Source organism: Oryzias latipes, chromosome 2, assembly GCF_053564925.1.
Source record: "Oryzias latipes strain Hd-rR chromosome 2, Olatipes_Hd-rR_3.1".
Taxonomy (NCBI): domain Eukaryota; kingdom Metazoa; phylum Chordata; class Actinopteri; order Beloniformes; family Adrianichthyidae; genus Oryzias; species Oryzias latipes.
Window position 1 is genome coordinate 20084895 of NC_136238.1, and position 8611 is coordinate 20093505.

At 40.3% G+C, this 8611-nt stretch overlaps 2 non-coding genes across 2 annotated transcripts; both read right to left on the minus strand.

Moving 5' to 3' along the window:
* On the minus strand, positions 1 to 72 carry trnah-gug (transfer RNA histidin (anticodon GUG)). Its single transcript has one exon. It is a non-coding gene; the product is annotated as a tRNA-His (tRNA).
* A 7379-nt stretch (positions 73 to 7451) lies between these two features.
* Positions 7452 to 7523, minus strand: trnah-gug (transfer RNA histidin (anticodon GUG)). Its single transcript has one exon. It is a non-coding gene; the product is annotated as a tRNA-His (tRNA).
* Positions 7524 to 8611: the final 1088 nt, after the last annotated feature.

Consider the following 8611-nt stretch of genomic DNA (forward strand, 5'->3'; position numbering starts at 1 on the left):
TGCTGTGACCCGGATTTGAACCGGGGTTGCTGCGGCCACAACGCAGAGTACTAACCACTATACGATCACAGCTGAGAAGTGATGGTGGTCACAGTTCTAGTCTTTGTTGCTCTCTAGGGCTTTTTTGTCAGAACACAGTTGGACCTCAAGAACAGCAGAAATGCTAAGTTTTTTGTCTTCATACACACATATAGGAGAGACACATTTTCACATCACAATCTCAGCAGTTGGGTTAGGGCTCACAGCAAACTTACATCTAACCTTAACCATTCTTCCAGGTCCGTGATGCAAAGAAAAAGGTTCTGGTAGGGATGGGAATAGAAGCCCCATGAAGCCTCATTGGGTTTTATGTTATTGTGCCGGATAAATGAACCACCCATTCAGGGCTTCGAAACCACACAGAACAGCAGCATCTGGTGGCGGACTGGATGTATATTGAAATATGTTTCAACAAAGCTCCTTGTAACACTTCAATGTGGAAATAATGATGAAAAAACGTAAAATAGAAAAATGTACATGTGATGAGAAGAGAAGTGTTTGACACAGCAAAATACATGTCACATGAAGAACAAAATACACGCAAAAACAATATGGATATTGCCAGATTTAATCCTGGAGTCTCTGGAAGTGTATGCCATTGACTATTCCTCTAAGCTATCTCTAACCACAAGAAAACGGTGTGCCATCATATATTCATCGCAGTGTTTTTTTTTTGATACACAGCATTCATGATGTAGTGTTTTATTAGGAAAAACCGAGTTGAAATGATCCTGAGCCACAGAACGTTTTTAATAGGAGCGAGCCATGGTATAGTGCAGTGAACTGACGCTGATTCCAATACAGGGGAAACAATGGAACTGGTCGGGAAACGTTCAGGATTCATTTCGCATTTCTAGATAGGGCTACTACTGTTCAAAACACAAGTGACATCTGAAGCGTGGTTCGACCAAACGAATCATTTGGCGCGTCATTCTTCATCCACCACGTGATCTGCGCTAGTTGACACACGACCCGAAACACTGTGCCGAAACACTCTGTTTCATGAAGGTCAACCGCGCGCCGAAGCGTTGTGTCAAACGAGCCATCCCTAGGTTCAGCACTGGCCTCTCGTATTTACAAATTATCTGCGAATAGTCACTTTCTTAATAAAACTCTACATTAATGACCCAAACTATTATGCTAGCATCCACCTCACACTTCCCAGCCTGTTTTCTTTCTATTAAAATGTGATAACCAATCTGTGCAAGACAATTCCTCTTGATCATAAAATTTTGCTGTCGTAATTTTTGCGGTTGATTGTAAAACATGTGCCAGTATGTCACGTGACCGTCAACCCAGTAATACATATCAATGGTGACTGCTTTCATGCTACTGAGCAGCATCCTGCACCTATGACATTGTGATTTTATGAAGGGGGCAGTTCTGCTCCGGTCCATATGTACTATTTAACCCATTTTAAACTCTTACCTTTTCAACTCCACTCCACAAGTGGCCAGGATAGGCTCCGGCAGCCCCGTGACCCCGAAACGGAAAAACGGTACAGAAGAAAATGAATATCTTTTCAAATAATGTAGGACTTTAAACATTTGGAATATAAACTGTGAAAAAGAGAGAATCAAACTCTTAAAGTTTTTGTGGGTGGCTCTCAAAAGAGCCGTTGTTTGTCCGTCCTTGGAGGACAGAAAACCCCATTCTGGAGGTGCCATGGGTCTGCTCCCTCTGCAGGAAAGTGGATCATGAAGGAGTCTCTCAGCTGGAGAGCCTCTCTGTTGGCAGCAACCTATTTTATCTCGTGCAGCAGCTCGTCTTCAGTTACCACAGCCTCATCACTGCAGGTTCCTGTGGTGCTGAAGACTTGATGAAGCTGTGCAGAACACGAGAACTTCCCACTCTGCTGTGGATCTTCAGTCAGGCGTCAATACAGACCCCACTGTGGAGAGAGCATCCAGAAGGATTTCTTCACTAGCAGCCGGACTGGTGAGAGGACGTAGTTAAATATGCACCTCTATTGAAAAAGGAGGCGCCCAGGGAATGACTGTATCCGGTTTCTCTGCAGTGGGAATGTCTCTTCTGCCACAAAGACACGGGGAAGGAGTTCTTTGTTTGTGTTTTGGGGGGATTGGGGACTCATTGGAGATAGACGATTGAATGATCCAATGTGAAGCGTCTAACCAAAGGGGGATAAAGCCAGTGTCCCACTGTGGCTCGTCCTGCCCCATCATCGACCACCAACAAGCAACCAAAGCCTCAAGAGGAAGTGCAGAAAAAGTTCCTTTGCTCTGGGGGGCCTTGCTTGCTATCCACTGCCCCACTGGCCACTGCCCCACTGGCCACTGCCCCACTGGCCACTGCCTCAGAGCAATTTAAAGCCACCAGACAAGAACTCACTAGTCTGGCTCCAGGGTGGGGGCACTGGTAACTCTTATTGGGGGGAGTAGGTGGATCTAGTAATGAAAAGGTTTTTGTTTGAATCGCCCTTAGTCTGGCCCGTCTCCCAGGACCAGTTTGAGGTGGAACACCACCCAGGTACTGGCTCCTTGGATCATTCGGGCTCGCAAACCACTCCACCACGATAAGGTGGCGATTCAGGGAGGGGATATTTATCAGTCGCTAGCCAATCACTAACAATTACTGTGGGGAAACTGAAATGCTGGGAGAAAACCCACAAGACTGCCCGGCTTTAATTTGGTTCATTATCTAAATATCTTGGTGACTGATTTATTTATATATGTATGTATGTATGTATGTATGTATGTATGTATGTATGTATGTATGTATGTATGTATGTATGTATGTATGTATGTATGTATGTATGTATGTATGTATGTATGTATGTATGTATGTATGTATGTATGTATGTATGTATGTATGTATGTTTGTATGTGTGCATGTGTGCATGTGTGAATGTATTTATTTATATATTTACATATTTATTTATATATTTATATATGATATATATATTTAATCTTTTTTTTTTTATATTTTATTTTGAATTTTTTTATTTATTCGTTATCAATTACTTATTATATAATTGGTTTGTAAATATTTTATTATTATTATTCTTTTTATTATTGTTTTTATTATATTTTTACTATTACTAACTACTATTTCTACTATTATTACTATCAGTTTTAGCCACATGCAGCTCAGACAGCCGAACAGAGAGAGAAGGCGTAGATGCAGACAGCGAGGGCAGATGGCGCCCTTAGCCTCTAATTCACTATTAGAAGTCTTTTTTAGAATCTGGGGAAAGCCGGAGCACCCGGAGAGAACCCACTAATGCACAAAAGAACACAAAAACTATTTTTCATATAGTGATTACCTTATTACCCTTGTGCTATTCAAGGCACTTTAAAGTTGGTTTACTGAGGGCTCTGTATTTATATTTGCATGTTTGTCCATAAATCTCTTTTCATATTTTGTTTAAGAACTTTATCTCTATATATTTTTGGATATTTCATGGATCACTATTTTTTGCTCTAAAACAATCTCTTTATGTAGATATATTCATGAGTCTATCTTTCTATCTTTGTTGTCTACGACAATATATCCTAACATATTTGCATATTTGTATATAAATTAATTTTGTTAGTGTTATATTTATACTTTTTAAAACAAAGATCAAGAGAAACTTCAGGTCAAACATAGATAAACTAACTAAATGAATATATGAATAATATATAAAAACAAAGACTTACAAATATTTATCAACTTCAGACATGTTTCTCTACTTCCAAATAAAAAATAAATCTTAAAATGAATATATGACAACTTATATTTATCTTAGTAAAAACACTAACAATTTGTAATATTAAATAAAATAATATAAATACATGTAGAAAACCTGTCACACCTTTTTATTACAAAATTACTTATATTCCTACTAGCTAATGTTATCTAATATTTACACCTATGCATTGCTGCTTGCATTGGAGCTGACTTTAACGGCTGCTTCTTCTGACTGAACCCAACTGAACTGATGTGGTGGATTCACTTTCAGTGTGTCTAGCAGTTGAGAAGAGGCGTCCGGCTTTGCTTTAGGGCAAATGCTCTTAGTTTTTCTTCTCTTCGTGGTTTTCTGAGGTGCAGCTCCAATGGTAAAGATAGTCTTCTGAGGTTCTAACAACAAGGAGGCTTTTACTTTGTCCGATGTCGAGACTTTCTTTGCAAAAGAACTTTGTTGTTCAAAAGACTTTTCCTGAGGTGCACACCCACTTGATTTAGCCTGGCTGCTGACTTTAACGGCTGCTTCTTCTGACTGAACCCAACTGAACTGATGTGGTGGATTCACTTTCAGTGTGTCTAGCAGTTGAGAAGAGGCGTCCGGCTTTGCTTTAGGGCTAATGGTCTTATTTTTTCCTCTCTTATTGGTCGTTTTCTTAGGTGCAGCTCCAATAGTAAACATACTTTTTTGTGATTCCAAACAAGCTGAGGCTGTTATTTGGTTCAATCCAGAGGCACTTTTAGGTCTATCAAATTCCGTCTGGATTGAGGTCTTCTGTTGAGGTGCACACACAATTGTCTCTGCTTGGTTGCTGATTCTATTGGTCGCTAAGTTGGACAGAAAGACCATCTCTACCACCTGAATTTCAAGATTTTCTCTTTTCTCCTTTTGTTTTCCAATTTGATCTTCCATGTGTGAATTTAGATTGTTGATTTCAAGCAGTTGTTTTGTGACCATTTCTGTCTCTTCTAAAACTGTCGTGTAACCCTTTGAGTACCTTGGTTTCTTTTCCACCTTGAGGAATTCTGTCACATTTTGGATCTTCTCCTCAAGTTCTCTGATTTCCTTTCGCCTCTCTTGTCTAATGTGCCGCTCCTGCTCAATACTTTTTTCAGAAAACAACCAGTCTTCATCAGCCTTAAGTGCCTCCTGCTCATATTTCTTGAGGAGGTCCAGTTTTTTTGCGATGTTCCTTTCCCTCTTAGCTAAACAGCTTTTTAGCTTATTGCGCTGTGAGATCAATCCATTAAGATCGTTGACGTCAGTTTCTTCTTGAGACTCCTCTGATAGTGAGTCTTCTGAATCAGAATCACTTGAATTGTCATCCTCACTATCTGAATCAGAGGGTCCAAATGGATATTCTCTGGGGGTGGGAGAGTCCAGACTGTGCTCATCGGTCTGCTCATCAGTGTAGCTGTTGTCAGGGGACATTGAGTAGTAAAACTCCAGATCACCTTCAAAGTCACTCTGACTACATTTCCTGTCGCCATCAGAGATTTGAGATGAATTGTCTTGAGAGTCCAGACTGTGCTCATGGGTGTAGCTATTGTCAGGGGACATCATATTGTTGACCTCCAGATCAGCTTCAAAGTCACTCTGACTACATTGCCTGTCACCATCAGAGATTTGAGATGAATTGTGTTGGGGGATGAGAGAGTCCTGACTGGTCTCCTCTCTGGAACTTTCCTCGGGGAAGACAATCATGTTATAAAAGTCGTCGTCCAGGACGATGTCACTCTCATTTTCAACAATATCGGACCAGAGTTTTTTAACTTTTTCTTCCTGTTGCCTCATTTTTCTCATTCTTGATAGCTGATTTGTTTTCTTTGTGTCTTCTTGAGTTGAAGGAATACTAATCTCTGGGGAGTATTTATGCATTTAAATCCCATCATGCCATGATGTAAAATGACATCATTGCATGTCATCATTTGATGATATGATGTAATATTATCAAAGGATGACATCATATTATATCATCCTTTGATGATGTAGTCATTGAATGATGTCATCACTGAATGATGTCATCACTGAATCACAGTACTGTTTTCCGAATTTCCCCCGTCTTCAATGCAGGATCTTCAAAGAATGAGAACCACAACCCACCTAAACCTCTGCCACAGTTGAAGAATGTCCGTCATTGATCCTTTCTCATCAAAAATCCTCCTGAACATTTCTGAGGCTTTCTGAAACATTCATTGAAGAGCATTGGAAGATTTCTCAACATAAAGGTTTTTTCTCTCAAAGCAATAGATTGAACCGTATCGTACTTTATAACACACATTAGGAGTTCTATTCTGTGCCTTAAAACAAGGAGCATGAGAGGTCCCACATCGCAATTTGAGCGACGGGCAATTCGCCACTTCCAGTGCTATCGTCTTCCAGAAGTGGCCAGTTTCATCCATCATTCAATCATCCGGATGATAGTTACATCTATTCTCCGTGATAATCTTCCTCAGTGTATCACCTGCAGATTTGGTTGTTGTTTTCTCAATCCTCCCTGAATTCATAACCAAAGAAATAGCTTTTAACATGAACCCAAGTGTGGAGTAAATTTGTTTTGGATGAGAAAATTTCTGCACAATTACAGAATATAACGTTGTTATAACTTGTTCTTTCAACTATGTGAGGTTTTCCAAATATATTTTTCCTTGCCAGTTTTTATCAATTATAAAACTTTTTTTAAAGGTAATTCAACAGATTGGATTGCTGAAATTGTTTATATTTGATTTTATCCTACAGGGAATTGGGAACATCAAGTGAGAAGGATCTTGGAGATCTTGACAAGCTGGAGCCTCAGAGTTGTACAATAAAAAAATATATTTTATGTTTGTTTCTCTTTTTTTGGATTTTTCTCAAAGGCAGATGACCAATAAATAAAATGTCAAAAGTCTGAGGTGAGAGAGCAGAAAATAAAACCAACTAAGAGTCCAATACGAGAGATCAACCTGACTCTTCACTCTTTTCCTGCGCAGCAACGGGTGCATGAGTGTGCACTGCGGATTAGATGGATTTTAGGGCAATGTAGAAAATCTTTCAGTGATGTGACGTTTAGAAAAGAGTGCTTGAGTGCTGCTGCAGAGATTTTCCTGGAAGGCAGACACAAAAATATGAACTCACTAACAAAATTAAGCCAATCCCAAAGTCAGCCACCTCCACTATCAGAAGATCAAAAATATTAGCAGTTGATGTGTTGTCACAGCTTGAGGATGCTTTGCAGAGAGTAGAAAGCATCTTATTAGAAATTGATGAGTCCACAGATGTCGCAGATAAGGCCCAACTTTTGGTCTATGTGGGATTTGTTCACAAATAAACCAAAGCATATTTCAAAACAAATATTCCAAAGACTATATTTTTTTCAGTTGGGTTAGGGCTCACAATGGCCTTTCCGTCCAACTCCAGCAGCATCGTGGGCCGTCAGGGACAAGTAATAACTCACTCCGCCCTTGGACAGGCGTGACGTAATAGACATTGAAAATCTCGTTGTTTAGTGTACATGAATGAACCCCAAATAATCACAGTTTAATTGAAGTTCCAAAGCATTTTGAAGTTGCGGAAGTGTTGTCCAACAGACTGAAGCTGTTGGGCATGTGGAGTCTAGACAGCCAAGTTCTGGCATCTTGGATGTGTTTTTGCTCCAAGAAGATGTAAAGTTTTACAGCTTTGAAGGGGTTCATGATAAAATCTTGTAAGTTTACAGAAAGGGATTATTCTGAATTTCTGAACATCCTGCTGTGACCCGGATTCGAACCGGGGTTGCTGCGGCCACAACGCAGAGTACTAACCACTATACGATCACAGCTGAGAAGTGATGGTGGTCACAGTTCTAGTCTTTGTTGCTCTCTAGGGCTTTTTTGTCAGAACACAGTTGGACCTCAAGAACAGCAGAAATGCTAAGTTTTTTGTCTTCATACACACATATAGGAGAGACACATTTTCACATCACAATCTCAGCAGTTCGGTTAGGGCTCACAGCAAACTTACATCTAACCTTAACCATTCTTCCAGGTCCGTGATGCAAAGAAAAAGGTTCTGGTAGGGATGGGAATAGAAGCCCCATGAAGCCTCATTGGGTTTTATGTTATTGTGCCGGATAAATGAACCACCCATTCAGGGCTTCGAAACCACACAGAACAGCAGCATCTGGTGGCGGACTGGATGTATATTGAAATATGTTTCAACAAAGCTCCTTGTAACACTTCAATGTGGAAATAATGATGAAAAAACGTAAAAAAGAAAAATGTACATGTGATGAGAAGAGAAGTGTTTGACACAGCAAAATACATGTCACATGAAGAACAAAATACACGCAAAAACAATATGGATATTGCCAGATTTAATCCTGGAGTCTCTGGAAGTGTATGCCATTGACTATTCCACTAAGCTATCTCTAACCACAAGAAAACGGTGTGCCATCTGAAGGAAAGAAAATCGTCCGTTTTTCAGTTCTTTCCATCCATGCGTGTTCGATAGTCGAGAGTGGTAAAACAAACAAGGATTCAACCGGTTTAAAAATACACGGAGTTTATTTCCCTGACAATAGTTCTAAAGCACAGTTTAAAACATTAATGCAGATATATCTGGATTCTCAAGTAAAGATCTACTGACGCACAAGTTACATGCGAATTACTCGTAGATTTTCCTAAGAACAATGGAATAGTTTGAAAACAGTCTTTTTAAGATGTGTTTGAATCCCCGCCTTCCGGAAAGAGCATGGTCGCTGGTCCTCCACCCCTGGTCGCTCTGATTCGTCAGCTGATAGCCCGCCTGCTTCCTCTGGCCAATAGCTGACGATTGCCAGCTTCGGATCCGCTCCGCCTCTCGGGGGCCCATTTCACCGGCGCACACAGTCCGATGATCAAGAGAGTCCCCATCTGGTCAGAGTAAATC